Below are 14,631 nucleotides of genomic sequence, written 5' to 3' on the forward strand. Positions count from 1 at the left end.
GCGGCGCGCGGAGCTTACCTGCCCGCCACCCCCGTGGCCGGGGGCTCGTAACAGGGGTCACTCCGCGCGCCCTCCGCACGCGCAGCTTACCTGCCCGCCACCCCCGTGGCCGGGGGCTCGTAACAGGGGTCACTGCGCGCCCGCAGCTTACCTGCCCGCCACCCCCGTGGCCGGGGGTTCGTAACAGGGGTCGCCGCGCGAGCGCAGCTTACCTGCCCGCCACCCCCGTGGCCGGGGGCTCGTAACAGGGGTCGCTGCGCACGGGGTGCGCTCACAAAGGGGTGGGGCTCACCCTGCCCGCCACCCGTCGCGCGCGTAACGCGGACTGCCCGAGACGCGAGGTCCACCGGCAGCCGCGCCCGCACACGCGCTGGGCTCGTAACAGGGGTATTGTCCCGAAGGTGCTCTGGTCCGTGTTATTATTATGCGGAGCTTACCTGCCCGCCACCCCCGTGGCCGGGGGCTCGTAACAGGGGTCACTCCGCGCGCCCTCCGCACGCGCAGCTTACCTGCCCGCCACCCCCGTGGCCGGGGGCTCGTAACAGGGGTCACTGCGCGCCCGCAGCTTACCTGCCCGCCACCCCCGTGGCCGGGGGTTCGTAACAGGGGTCGCCGCGCGAGCGCAGCTTACCTGCCCGCCACCCCCGTGGCCGGGGGCTCGTAACAGGGGTCGCTGCGCACGGGGTGCGCTCACAAAGGGGTGGGGCTCACCCTGCCCGCCACCCGTCGCGCGCGTAACGCGGACTGCCCGAGACGCGAGGTCCACCGGCAGCCGCGCCCGCACACGCGCTGGGCTCGTAACAGGGGTATTGTCCCGAAGGTGCTCTGGTCCGTGTTATTATTAAGTCAGCACATGAGGAACCTTCTCATGGCGTCCATATAAATATTAAGGCAAGACTACCACGCCTCCAGTGGCCAGAGCTTGCGGGTCTCGGATTATCACAGCTTAAGGGGCCCGGTCCCCGTGTGTTGCCATTTATATTGTTGTTTTGAGGGGCCCGATCCCCCTTCAGCTACCTCATTAGAACCAGTCCAGGCACCCGAACACCATCCTTAGAATCCCGTATGGGTTTTCGGTGTGATAAATGCGCGCATCCCCGTCCAGGGTCAGCGCTCGTATGCATGTATTAGCTCTAGAATTGCCACAGTTATCCAAGTAACGGTGGAGTGTTCAAAGGAACCATAACTGATTTAATGAGCCATTCGCAGTTTCACTGTCAAACTCGTTTGCACTTGCACTTGCATGGCTTAATCTTTGAGACAAGCATATGCTACTGGCAGGATCAACCAGGTAGACCCGCTAGCGTGTTTACTGGCTTCTGTGATTCCCCGGCCGGGATGCCTACCGGCTAAGCCGAACGTTCGGTGACACTTGCCTTTCAGTCAGCGCGCAAGCGGCTTGCACGGGCCGTGAGCCGTCGCACACAGCCCGAGGAGTCCCGCGGGGCCAACATCATGCTCGGCTGAGAGTGGTTTTCGGCACGCTGTCCTGCCGGGTCTACGAAGGGGTGGCATGGGTTGCGCGCAGTGTCTCATGGCGCCGCCTAGGGTTCGAAAAAGGTGTTTCCGGAAGCACCGCAGCCGTCGCTGCCCAGGCCCTCCGGCACCACCCGGGGCGTGGGCCCGGATGGCATATGCGCGAAGGGACGCTGGGGCCGAGCCGGAGCGGGTCCGATGTAGGACAACTAGGGCAGACGGGTCGTCTCGATCTCGCTTCAAATCGGGCTTGCCGGGCGGCAATAGAGGCAGACCTGCAGGGCCGGAGGAATCCCCCACCTGGGTAACCGGCTGACGCCGGCCGGTGAGGGCCGCTCCGTGGCAAGTCGTGTTTACCAGAGGGTTAGAGGGGAAAGGGGAAGTGGGCCGGGGCTTTTCCCAGGTCCGAGCCCCTGTCGCTCAAGTCCTGGGAAGCCCCGAGTACCTGGACGGAGGTCCAGGATTTCATTCATACGGGAAAAGTTGAAAATGTGTCCGAGACAGCGCCCCCTAGGCGGACGCGCGCTCCGGACCGAGCCCCTGTCGCTCGAGCCCTGGAAGCGCCAAGTACCTGGGTGGAATCAGTTCCAGGATTTCATTCATGCGGGAAAAGTTGAAAATGTGTCCGAGACAGCGCCCCCTAGGCGGACACACGCTCCGGACAGAGCCCCTGTCGCTCGAGCCCTGGAAGCCCTAAGTACCTGGGTGGAATCAGTTCCAGGATTTCATTCATGCGGGAAAAGTTGAAAATGTGTCCGAGACAGCGCCCCCTAGGCGGACACACGCTCCGGACAGAGCCCCTGTCGCTCAAGCCCTGGAAGCCCTAAGTACCTGGGTGGAATCAGTTCCAGGATTTCATTCATGCGGGAAAAGTTGAAAATGTGTCCGAGACAGCGCCCCCTAGGCGGACACACGCTCCGGACAGAGCCCCTGTCGCTCAAGCCCTGGAAGCCCTAAGTACCTGGGTGGAATCAGTTCCAGGATTTCATTCATGCGGGAAAAGTTGAAAATGTGTCCGAGACAGCGCCCCCTAGGCGGACACACGCTCCGGACAGAGCCCCTGTCGCTCAAGCCCTGGAAGCCCTAAGTACCTGGGTGGAATCAGTTCCAGGATTTCATTCATGCGGGAAAAGTTGAAAATGTGTCCGGGACAGCGCCCCCTAGGCGGACACACGCTCCGGACAGAGCCCCTGTCGCTCAAGCCCTGGAAGTCCTAAGTACCTGGGTGGAATCAGTTCCAGGATTTCATCCATGCGGGAAAAGTTGAAAATGTGTCCGAGACAGCGCCCCCTAGGCGGACACACGCTCCGGACAGAGCCCCTGTCGCTCAAGCCCTGGAAGCCCTAAGTACCTGGGTGGAATCAGTTCCAGGATTTCATTCATGCGGGAAAAGTTGAAAATGTGTCCGGGACAGCGCCCCCTAGGCGGACACACGCTCCGGACAGAGCCCCTGTCGCTCAAGCCCTGGAAGTCCTAAGTACCTGGGTGGAATCAGTTCCAGGATTTCATTCATGCGGGAAAAGTTGAAAATGTGTCCGAGATAGCGCCCCTTAGGCGGACACAGGTGTCTGCATGAGCCCCTGTCGCTCAGAAGCTGGAAGAGCAGTTTGAAAAAGGACCGGGGTAAAGAGGGGGAAAGCACCATATATGTGTCCGGGAAGGCGCCCCTCGGGCGGACACAGGTGTCTGCATGAGCCCCTGTCGCTCAGATGCTGGAAGAGCAGTTTGAAAAAGGACCGGGGTAAAGAGGGGGAAAGCACCATATATGTGTCCGGGAAGGCGCCCCTCGGGCGGACACAGGTGTCTGCATGAGCCCCTGTCGCTCAGATGCTGGAAGATCAGTTTGAAAAAGGACCGGGGTAAAGAGGGGGGAAGCACCATATATGTGTCCGGGAAGGCGCCCCTCGGGCGGACACAGGTGTCTGCATGAGCCCCTGTCGCTCAGATGCTGGAAGATCAGTTTGAAAAAAGAACCAGAGGATAGAGGGGAAAAACACCATATTTGTGTCCGAAAATAGCTCACTTTGACTCGGACGCGTTCCCTGTGATTTCAGCCTGTCAGACATGGTGCACATAGTAACGAGATGGAGGTGTTTTGGTCGACCAGGTAAAAAACGAAAAATCGAGAGAAGGTAAAAAGTAGGTGAAAAATTAAGCCTCTCTCGTTAAGGTACTTAGAAAAAATCCCAAAAAAAAAATGAACTCCCATTGAAATGAATGGGGAAAATTTTTTTTCTCGTTTTTTTTCTAAGTACAACAACGAGAGAAGGTAAAAAATGGTTTTTTTTAGCCTCTCTCGTTAAGGTACTTAGAAAAAAACCCAGATTTTTTATTTTCTCGTTTTTTTTCTAAGTACAACAACGAGAGAAGGTAAAAACAGGTGCTTTTTAGCCTCTCTCGTTAAGGTACTTGGAAAAAATCCGAGACATGTTTGGTCTTCCCCACTGACAGTGCGCCTTTGCTGGGTAAGTTGTGGACGTGCCAGGCACCCCCGGGACACCGGTGGAACGCGGCCGGACTCGTGGTACTCCAACCCGGGCATAATTTTGGATCAAATTCGGGACTTTTGCCCACTTTCCCAACTTTTCTTCCCAATCACAGTGCGCCTTTGCTGGGTAAGTTGTGGACATGGCAGGCACCCCCGGGACACCGGTGGAACGCGGCCGGACTCGTGGTACTCCAACCCGGGCATAATTTTGGATCAAATTCGGGACTTTTGCCCACTTTCCCAACTTTTCTTCCCAATCACAGTGCGCCTTTGCTGGGTAAGTTGTGGACATGCCAGGCACCCCCGGGACACCGGTGGAACGCGGCCGGACTCGTGGTACTCCAACCCGGGCATAATTTTGGATCAAATTCGGGACTTTTGCCCACTTTCCCAACTTTTCTTCCCAATCACAGTGCGCCTTTGCTGGGTAAGTTGTGGACATGGCAGGCACCCCCGGGACACCGGTGGAACGCGGCCGGACTCGTGGTACTCCAACCCGGGCATAATTTTGGATCAAATTCGGGACTTTTGCCCACTTTCCCAACTTTTCTTCCCAATCACAGTGCGCCTTTGCTGGGTAAGTTGTGGACATGCCAGGCACCCCCGGGACACCGGTGGAACGCGGCCGGACTCGTGGTACTCCAACCCGGGCATAATTTTGGATCAAATTCGGGACTTTTGCCCACTTTCCCAACTTTTCTTCCCAATCACAGTGCGCCTTTGCTGGGTAAGTTGTGGACATGCCAGGCACCCCCGGGACACCGGTGGAACGCGGCCGGACTCGTGGTACTCCAACCCGGGCATAATTTTGGATCAAATTCGGGACTTTTGCCCACTTTCCCAACTTTTCTTCCCAATCACAGTGCGCCTTTGCTGGGTAAGTTGTGGACATTGTAGGCACCCCGGAACCCTGGTGGAACGCGGCGGGACTTGTGGGACTCGAACCTGGGTGTGATTTTGGACCAAATTTGGGACTTTTGCCCACTTTCCCAACTTTTCTTCCCAATCACAGTGCGCCTTTGCTGGGTGCGTCGTGGACATTGTAGGCACCCCGGAACACTGGTGGGACTTGTGGGACTCGAACCTGGGTGTGATTTTGGACCAAATTCGGGACTTTTGCCCACTTTCCCAACTTTTCTTCCCACTCACAGTGCGCCTTTGCTGGGTGCGTTGTGGACATTGTAGGCACCCCGGAACCCTGGTGGAACGCGGCGGGACTTGTGGGACTCGAACCTGGGTGTGATTTTGGACCAAATTCGGGACTTTTGCCCACTTTCCCAACTTTTCTTCCCAATCACAGTGCGCCTTTGCTGGGTAAGTTGTGGACATGCCAGGCACCCCGGAACCCTGGTGGAACGCGGCGGGACTTGTGGGACTCGAACCTGGGTGTGATTTTGGACCAAATTCGGGACTTTTGCCCACTTTCCCAACTTTTCTTCCCAATCACAGTGCGCCTTTGCTGGGTGCGTTGTGGACATTGTAGGCACCCCGGAACCCTGGTGGAACGCGGCGGGACTTGTGGGACTCGAACCTGGGTGTGATTTTGGACCAAATTCGGGACTTTTGCCCACTTTCCCAACTTTTCTTCCCAATCACAGTGCGCCTTTGCTGGGTGCGTTGTGGACATTGTAGGCACCCCGGAACCCTGGTGGAACGCGGCGGGACTTGTGGGACTCGAACCTGGGTGTGATTTTGGACCAAATTCGGGACTTTTGCCCACTTTCCCAACTTTTCTTCCCAATCACAGTGCGCCTTTGCTGGGTGCGTCGTGGACATGTCAGGCACCCCGGAACCCTGGTGGAACGCGGCGGGACTAAGTTCCAAGAGGGCGTTTTTGCCCCCCTCCAAACTCCCTCTCTTTGTTTATAGTGCATATTTTCTGCTGGATCTACTCTCTATTTACTCCAAGGAAAAAAACTAGCCGGTCGCGGCAAATTTTTACAATCGGTCGCCAAACTACGGCACGAGGGCCGAACGCGGTACGCCGGCGTCCAAGATACGGCCCGGGGATTTTTTTTGATTTTTTGGGCTTTTTTTGATTTTTTTGGACATGTTGGGCATCCCAGGACTCGGGTGCGACTGCAGGACGTGTGGGGCTCTAACCTGGGTGTGGTTTTTGGTCATTTTTCCGGACTTTTGCCCACTTTTCCAACTTTTCTTCCCCACTCACAGTGCGCCTTTGCTGGGTGCGTTTTGGGCATTGTAGGCACCCCGGAACCCTGGTGGAACGCGGCGGGACTTGTGGGACTCGAACCTGGGTGTGATTTTGGACCAAATTCGGGACTTTTGCCCACTTTCCCAACTTTTCTTCCCAATCACAGTGCGCCTTTGCTGGGTAAGTTGTGGACATTGTAGGCACCCCGGAACCCTGGCGGAACGCGGCGGGACTTGTGGGACTCGAACCTGGGTGTGATTTTGGACCAAATTCGGGACTTTTGCCCACTTTCCCAACTTTTCTTCCCAATCACAGTGCGCCTTTGCTGGGTGCGTTGTGGACATTGTAGGCACCCCGGAACCCTGGTGGAACGCGGCGGGACTTGTGGGACTCGAACCTGGGTGTGATTTTGGACCAAATTCGGGACTTTTGCCCACTTTCCCAACTTTTCTTCCCAATCACAGTGCGCCTTTGCTGGGTGCGTTGTGGACATTGTAGGCACCCCGGAACCCTGGTGGAACGCGGCGGGACTTGTGGGACTCGAACCTGGGTGTGATTTTGGCTCAAATTCGGGACTTTTGCCCACTTTCCCAACTTTTCTTCCCAATCACAGTGCGCCTTTGCTGGGTGCGTTGTGGACATTGTAGGCACCCCGGAACCCTGGTGGAACGCGGCGGGACTTGTGGGACTCGAACCTGGGTGTGATTTTGGACCAAATTCGGGACTTTTGCCCACTTTCCCAACTTTTCTTCCCAATCACAGTGCGCCTTTGCTGGGTGCGTTGTGGACATGTCAGGCACCCCGAGACACTGGTGGAACGCGGCGGGACTTGTGGGACTCGAACCTGGGTGTGATTTTGGACCAAATTCGGGACTTTTGCCCACTTTCCCAACTTTTCTTCCCAATCACAGTGCGCCTTTGCTGGGTGCGTTGTGGACATTGTAGGCACCCCGGAACCCTGGTGGAACGCGGCGGGACTAGTGGGACTCGAACCTGGGTGTGATTTTGGACCAAATTCGGGACTTTTGCCCACTTTCCCAACTTTTCTTCCCAATCACAGTGCGCCTTTGCTGGGTGCGTCGTGGACATTGTAGGCACCCCGGAACCCTGGTGGAACGCGGCGGGACTTGTGGGACTCGAACCTGGGTGTGATTTTGGACCAAATTCGGGACTTTTGCCCACTTTCCCAACTTTTCTTCCCAATCACAGTGCGCCTTTGCTGGGTGCGTTGTGGACATTGTAGGCACCCCGAGACACTGGTGGAACGCGGCGGGACTTGTGGGACTCGAACCTGGGTGTGATTTTGGACCAAATTCGGGACTTTTGCCCACTTTCCCAACTTTTCTCCCCACTCACAGTGCGCCTTTGCTGGGTGCGTTGTGGACATTGTAGGCACCCCGAGACACTGGTGGAACGCGGCGGGACTTGTGGGACTCGAACCTGGGTGTGATTTTGGACCAAATTCGGGACTTTTGCCCACTTTCCCAACTTTTCTTGCCCACTCACAGTGCGCCTTTGCTGGGTGCGTTGTGGACATGTCAGGCACACTGGTGGAACGCGGCGGGACTTGTGGGACTCGAACCTGGGTGTGATTTTGGACCAAATTCGGGACTTTTGCCCACTTTCCCAACTTTTCTTCCCAATCACAGTGCGCCTTTGCTGGGTGCGTTGTGGACATTGTAGGCACCCCGAGACACTGGTGGAACGCGGCGGGACTTGTGGGACTCGAACCTGGGTGTGATTTTGGACCAAATTCGGGACTTTTGCCCACTTTCCCAACTTTTCTTCCCAATCACAGTGCGCCTTTGCTGGGTGCGTTGTGGACATTGTAGGCACCCCGAGACACTGGTGGAACGCGGCGGGACTTGTGGGACTCGAACCTGGGTGTGATTTTGGACCAAATTCGGGACTTTTGCCCACTTTCCCAACTTTTCTTCCCAATCACAGTGCGCCTTTGCTGGGTAAGTTGTGGACATTGTAGGCACCCCGAGACACTGGTGGAACGCGGCGGGACTTGTGGGACTCGAACCTGGGTGTGATTTTGGACCAAATTCGGGACTTTTGCCCACTTTCCCAACTTTTCTTCCCAATCACAGTGCGCCTTTGCTGGGTGCGTTGTGGACATTGTAGGCGCCCCGGAACCCTGGTGGAACGCGGCGGGACTTGTGGGACTCGAACCTGGGTGTGATTTTGGACCAAATTCGGGACTTTTGCCCACTTTCCCAACTTTTCTTCCCAATCACAGTGCGCCTTTGCTGGGTGCGTTGTGGACATTGTAGGCACCCCGGAACCCTGGTGGAACGCGGCGGGACTTGTGGGACTCGAACCTGGGTGTGATTTTGGACCAAATTCGGGACTTTTGCCCACTTTCCCAACTTTTCTTCCCAATCACAGTGCGCCTTTGCTGGGTGCGTTGTGGACATTGTAGGCACCCCGGAACCCTGGTGGAACGCGGCGGGACTTGCGGGACTCGAACCTGGGTGTGATTTTGGACCAAATTCGGGACTTTTGCCCACTTTCCCAACTTTTCTTCCCAATCACAGTGCGCCTTTGCTGGGTAAGTTGTGGACATTGTAGGCACCCCGGAACCCTGGTGGAACGCGGCGGGACTTGTGGGACTCGAACCTGGGTGTGATTTTGGACCAAATTCGGGACTTTTGCCCACTTTCCCAACTTTTCTTCCCAATCACAGTGCGCCTTTGCTGGGTAAGTTGTGGACATTGTAGGCACCCCGGAACCCTGGTGGAACGCGGCGGGACTTGTGGGACTCGAACCTGGGTGTGATTTTGGACCAAATTCGGGACTTTTGCCCACTTTCCCAACTTTTCTTCCCAATCACAGTGCGCCTTTGCTGGGTAAGTTGTGGACATTGTAGGCACCCCGAGACCCTGGTGGAACGCGGCGGGACTTGTGGGACTCGAACCTGGGTGTGATTTTGGACCAAATTCGGGACTTTTGCCCACTTTCCCAACTTTTCTTCCCATTCACAGTGCGCCTTTGCTGGGTAAGTTGTGGACATTGTAGGCACCCCGAGACACTGGTGGAACGCGGCGGGACTTGTGGGACTCGAACCTGGGTGTGATTTTGGACCAAATTCGGGACTTTTGCCCACTTTCCCAACTTTTCTTCCCAATCACAGTGCGCCTTTGCTGGGTGCGTCGTGGACATTGTTAGCACCCCGAGACACTGGTGGAACGCGGCGGGACTTGTGGGACTCGAACCTGGGTGTGATTTTGGACCAAATTCGGGACTTTTGCCCACTTTCCCAACTTTTCTTCCCAATCACAGTGCGCCTTTGCTGGGTAAGTTGTGGACATTGTAGGCACCCCGAGACCCTGGTGGAACGCGGCGGGACTTGTGGGACTCGAACCTGGGTGTGATTTTGGACCAAATTCGGGACTTTTGCCCACTTTCCCAACTTTTCTTCCCAATCACAGTGCGCCTTTGCTGGGTGAGTCGTGGACATTGTAGGCACCCCGGAACCCTGGTGGAACGCGGCGGGACTTGTGGGACTCGAACCTGGGTGTGATCACAGTGCGCCTTTGCTGGGTGCGTCGTGGACATTGTAGGCACCCCGGAACCCTGGTGGAACGCGGCGGGACTTGTGGGACTCGAACCTGGGTGTGATTTTGGACCAAATTCGGGACTTTTGCCCACTTTCCCAACTTTTCTTCCCAATCACAGTGCGCCTTTGCTGGGTGCGTCGTGGACATTGTAGGCACCCCGGAACCCTGGTGGAACGCGGCGGGACTTGTGGGACTCGAACCTGGGTGTGATTTTGGACCAAATTCGGGACTTTTGCCCACTTTCCCAACTTTTCTTCCCAATCACAGTGCGCCTTTGCTGGGTAAGTTGTGGACATTGTAGGCACCCCGAGACACTGGTGGAACGCGGCGGGACTTGTGGGACTCGAACCTGGGTGTGATTTTGGACCAAATTCGGGACTTTTGCCCGCTTTCCCAACTTTTCTTCCCAATCACAGTGCGCCTTTGCTGGGTAAGTTGTGGACATTGTAGGCACCCCGAGACACTGGTGGAACGCGGCGGGACTTGTGGGACTCGAACCTGGGTGTGATTTTGGACCAAATTCGGGACTTTTGCCCGCTTTCCCAACTTTTCTTCCCAATCACAGTGCGCCTTTGCTGGGTGCGTCTTAGGCATTGTAGGCACCCCGGAACCCTGGTGGAACGCGGCGGGACTTGTGGGACTCGAACCTGGGTGTGATTTTGGACCAAATTCGGGACTTTTGCCCACTTTCCCAACTTTTCTTCCCAATCACAGTGCGCCTTTGCTGGGTGCGTTGTGGACATTGTGGGCACCCCGGAACCCTGGTGGAACGCGGCGGGACTTGTGGGACTCGAACCTGGGTGTGATTTTGGACCAAATTCGGGACTTTTGCCCACTTTCCCAACTTTTCTTCCCAATCACAGTGCGCCTTTGCTGGGTGCGTCGTGGACATTGTAGGCACCCCGGAACCCTGGTGGAACGCGGCGGGACTTGTGGGACTCGAACCTGGGTGTGATTTTGGACCAAATTCGGGACTTTTGCCCACTTTCCCAACTTTTCTTCCCAATCACAGTGCGCCTTTGCTGGGTGCGTTGTGGACATTGTAGGCACCCCGAGACACTGGTGGAACGCGGCGGGACTTGTGGGACTCGAACCTGGGTGTGATTTTGGACATAATTCGGGACTTTTGCCCACTTTCCCAACTTTTCTTCCCAATCACAGTGCGCCTTTGCTGGGTGCGTTGTGGACATTGTAGGCACCCCGAGACACTGGTGGAACGCGGCGGGACTTGTGGGACTCGAACCTGGGTGTGATTTTGGACCAAATTCGGGACTTTTGCCCACTTTCCCAACTTTTCTTCCCAATCACAGTGCGCCTTTGCTGGGTGCGTTGTGGACATTGTAGGCACCCCGGAACCCTGGTGGAACGCGGCGGGACTTGTGGGACTCGAACCTGGGTGTGATTTTGGACCAAATTCGGGACTTTTGCCCACTTTCCCAACTTTTCTTCCCAATCACAGTGCGCCTTTGCTGGGTGCGTCGTGGACATTGTAGGCACCCCGAGACACTGGTGGAACGCGGCGGGACTTGTGGGACTCGAACCTGGGTGTGATTTTGGACCAAATTAGGTACTTTTGCCCACTTTCCCAACTTTTCTTCCCAATCACAGTGCGCCTTTGCTGGGTGCGTCGTGGACATGTCAGGCACCCCGTGACACTGGTGGAACGCGGCGGGACTTGTGGGACTTGAACCTGGGTGTGATTTTGGATCAAATTCGGGACTTTTGCCCACTTTCCCAACTTTTCTTCCCAATCACAGTGCACCTTTGCTGGGTAAGTTGTGGACATTGTAGGCACCCCGAGACACTGGTGGAACGCGGCGGGACTTGTGGGACTCGAACCTGGGTGTGATTTTGGATCAAATTCGGGACTTTTGCCCACTTTCACCCCCTCTCTTTGTTTATAGTGCATATTTTCTGCTGGATCTACTCTCTATTTACTCCAAGGAAAAAAACTAGCCGGTCGCGGCAAATTTTTACAATCGGTCGCCAAACTACGGCACGAGGGCCGAACGCGGTACGCCGGCGTCCAAGATACGGCCCGGGGATTTTTTTGATTTTTTGGGCTTTTTTTGATTTTTTTGGACATGTTGGGCATCCCAGGACTCGGGTGCGACTGCAGGACGTGTGGGGCTCTAACCTGGGTGTGGTTTTTGGTCATTTTTCCGGACTTTTGCCCACTTTTCCAACTTTTCTTCCCCACTCACAGTGCGCCTTTGCTGGGTGCGTTTTGGGCATGTGGGGGGCACCTCGGACTCGGGTGGGACGCGGCGGGACTTGTGGCACTCGTACCTGGGTGTGATTTTTGATCATTTTGTGGACTTTTCCCCAGACACTCTCCACTTGTCTACCCCACTTCCCCTGTGACTTTGCTGGGGGGGCGTTTCCCCGCTGTCCTTTGTAGTGTAAGGGTTACTTTTCTTTTTTTTCTGTCTGAAAATAGGGCCCCAAAAGGCCTCACACTCCCCGGGAAGACCTGATGGACGCCTCGGCGTCACTGAAACAGGCCAATCTGTCTGAAAATATGGCCCACGAAAGGCCTCACATTCCCCGGGAAGACCTGATGGACGCCCCGGCGTCACCGAAATACGGCAAACTGTCTGAAAATAGGGGCTCCAAGGGTTCCCCACTCTTTCTGGCCCACAAAAGGCCTCTCATTCCCCGGGAACACCTGTAGGACTCCCCGGCGTCAAGGAAATACGCCAAACCGTCTGAAAATAGGGGCCCAAAAGAACTGGAAATGATGTGTTTAATTTGGGGGGTGATGTCTATAATTATGGGGGTGCATTGGAGGCGGGAGTCCACTGGAGGGCTCCACACCGTCTGAATATAGGGCCCCAAAAGGCCTGGAATTAATGTCTTTAATTTGGGGGGTGCATTTGCAGCGGGAGTCCACCGGAGGGCTCCATTTCCCCACTCTTTTGTTGACATATGGCCACAAAAGGCCTCTCATTCCCCGGGAAGACCTGATGGACGCCCCGGCGTCACCGAAATAAGCCAAACTGTCTGAAAATAGGGGCTCCAAGGGTTCCCCACTCTTTCTGGCCCACAAAAGGCCTCTCATTCCCCGGGAACACCTGTAGGACTCCCCGGCGTCAAGGAAATACGCCAAACCGGCTGAAAATAGGGCCCCAAAAGAACTGGAAATAATGTCTTTAATTTGGGGGGTGATGTCTATAATTATGGGGGTGCATTGGAGGCGGGGGTCCACTGGAGGGCTCCACAACGTCTGAAAATAGGGCCCCAAAAGAACTGGAAATAATGTGTTTAATTCAGGGTGCATTTGCAGCGAGTGTCCACCAGAGGGCTCCAATTCCCCAGCTATAGTCCTGGTACTCTAAAATGATGGCACTTAGTCAAATTTCCGCCTTTTTTTGATGACTTCCAACTAGGAGAGGGACTAATTTTGAGTTCCGGACCCGGGTGGAGAACCATAGCACGTCGGCCTTCTTAAAGGGACATCCTCCTAGGCACTTAGTCAAATTTCCGCCTTTTTTTTGGACTTCCAGCGAGGAGAGGGACTAATTTTGCTTTCCGCACCCGGGTGGAGAACCATAGCAGGTCAGCCTTCTTAAAGGGACATCCTCCTAGGCACTTAGTCAAATTTCCGCCTTTTTTTTGGACTTCCAGCGAGGGGAGGGACAATTTTGCGTTCCTGACCCAGGTGGAGGACCATAGCACGTCGGCCTTCTTAAAGGGACATCCTCCTAGGCACTTAGTCAAATTTACACCTTTTTTTTGGACTTCCAGCGAGGAGAGGGACAATTTTGCGTTCCTGACCCAGGTGGAGGACCATAGCACGTCGGCCTTCTTAAAGGGACATCCTCCTAGGCACTTAGTCAAATTTCCGCCTTTTTTTTTGGACTTCCAGCGAGGGGAGGGACAATTTTGCGTTCCTGACCCAGGTGGAGGACCATAGCACGTCGGCCTTCTTAAAGGGACATCCTCCTAGGCACTTAGTCAAATTTCCGCCTTTTTTTTGGACTTCCAGCGAGGAGAGGGACTAATTTTGCTTTCCGCACCCGGGTGGAGAACCATAGCAGGTCAGCCTTCTTAAAGGGACATCCTCCTAGGCACTTAGTCAAATTTCCGCCTTTTTTTTGGACTTCCAGCGAGGGGAGGGACAATTTTGCGTTCCTGACCCAGGTGGAGGACCATAGCACGTCGGCCTTCTTAAAGGGACATCCTCCTAGGCACTTAGTCAAATTTACACCTTTTTTTTGGACTTCCAGCGAGGAGAGGGACAATTTTGCGTTCCTGACCCAGGTGGAGGACCATAGCACGTCGGCCTTCTTAAAGGGACATCCTCCTAGGCACTTAGTCAAATTTCCGCCTTTTTTTTTGGACTTCCAGCGAGGGGAGGGACAATTTTGCGTTCCTGACCCAGGTGGAGGACCATAGCACGTCGGCCTTCTTAAAGGGACATCCTCCTAGGCACTTAGTCAAATTTCCGCCTTTTTTTTGGACTTCCAGCGAGGAGAGGGACTAATTTTGCTTTCCGCACCCGGGTGGAGAACCATAGCAGGTCAGCCTTCTTAAAGGGACATCCTCCTAGGCACTTAGTCAAATTTCCGCCTTTTTTTTGGACTTCCAGCGAGGGGAGGGACAATTTTGCGTTCCTGACCCAGGTGGAGGACCATAGCACGTCGGCCTTCTTAAAGGGACATCCTCCTAGGCACTTAGTCAAATTTACACCTTTTTTTTGGACTTCCAGCGAGGAGAGGGACAATTTTGCGTTCCTGACCCAGGTGGAGAACCATAGCACGTCGGCCTTCTTAAAGGGACATCCTCCTAGGCACTTAGTCAAATTCACGCCTTTTTTTTTGACTTCCAGCGAGGAGAGGGACAATTTTGCTTTCCTGACCCAGGTGGAGAACCATAGCACGTCGGCCTTCTTAAAGGGACATCCTCCTAGGCACTTAGTCAAATTCACGCCTTTTTTTTGGACT

The sequence above is a fragment of the Nerophis lumbriciformis genome, unplaced genomic scaffold (genome assembly GCF_033978685.3).
Source record: "Nerophis lumbriciformis unplaced genomic scaffold, RoL_Nlum_v2.1 HiC_scaffold_67, whole genome shotgun sequence".
Classification (NCBI taxonomy): Eukaryota; Metazoa; Chordata; class Actinopteri; order Syngnathiformes; family Syngnathidae; genus Nerophis; species Nerophis lumbriciformis.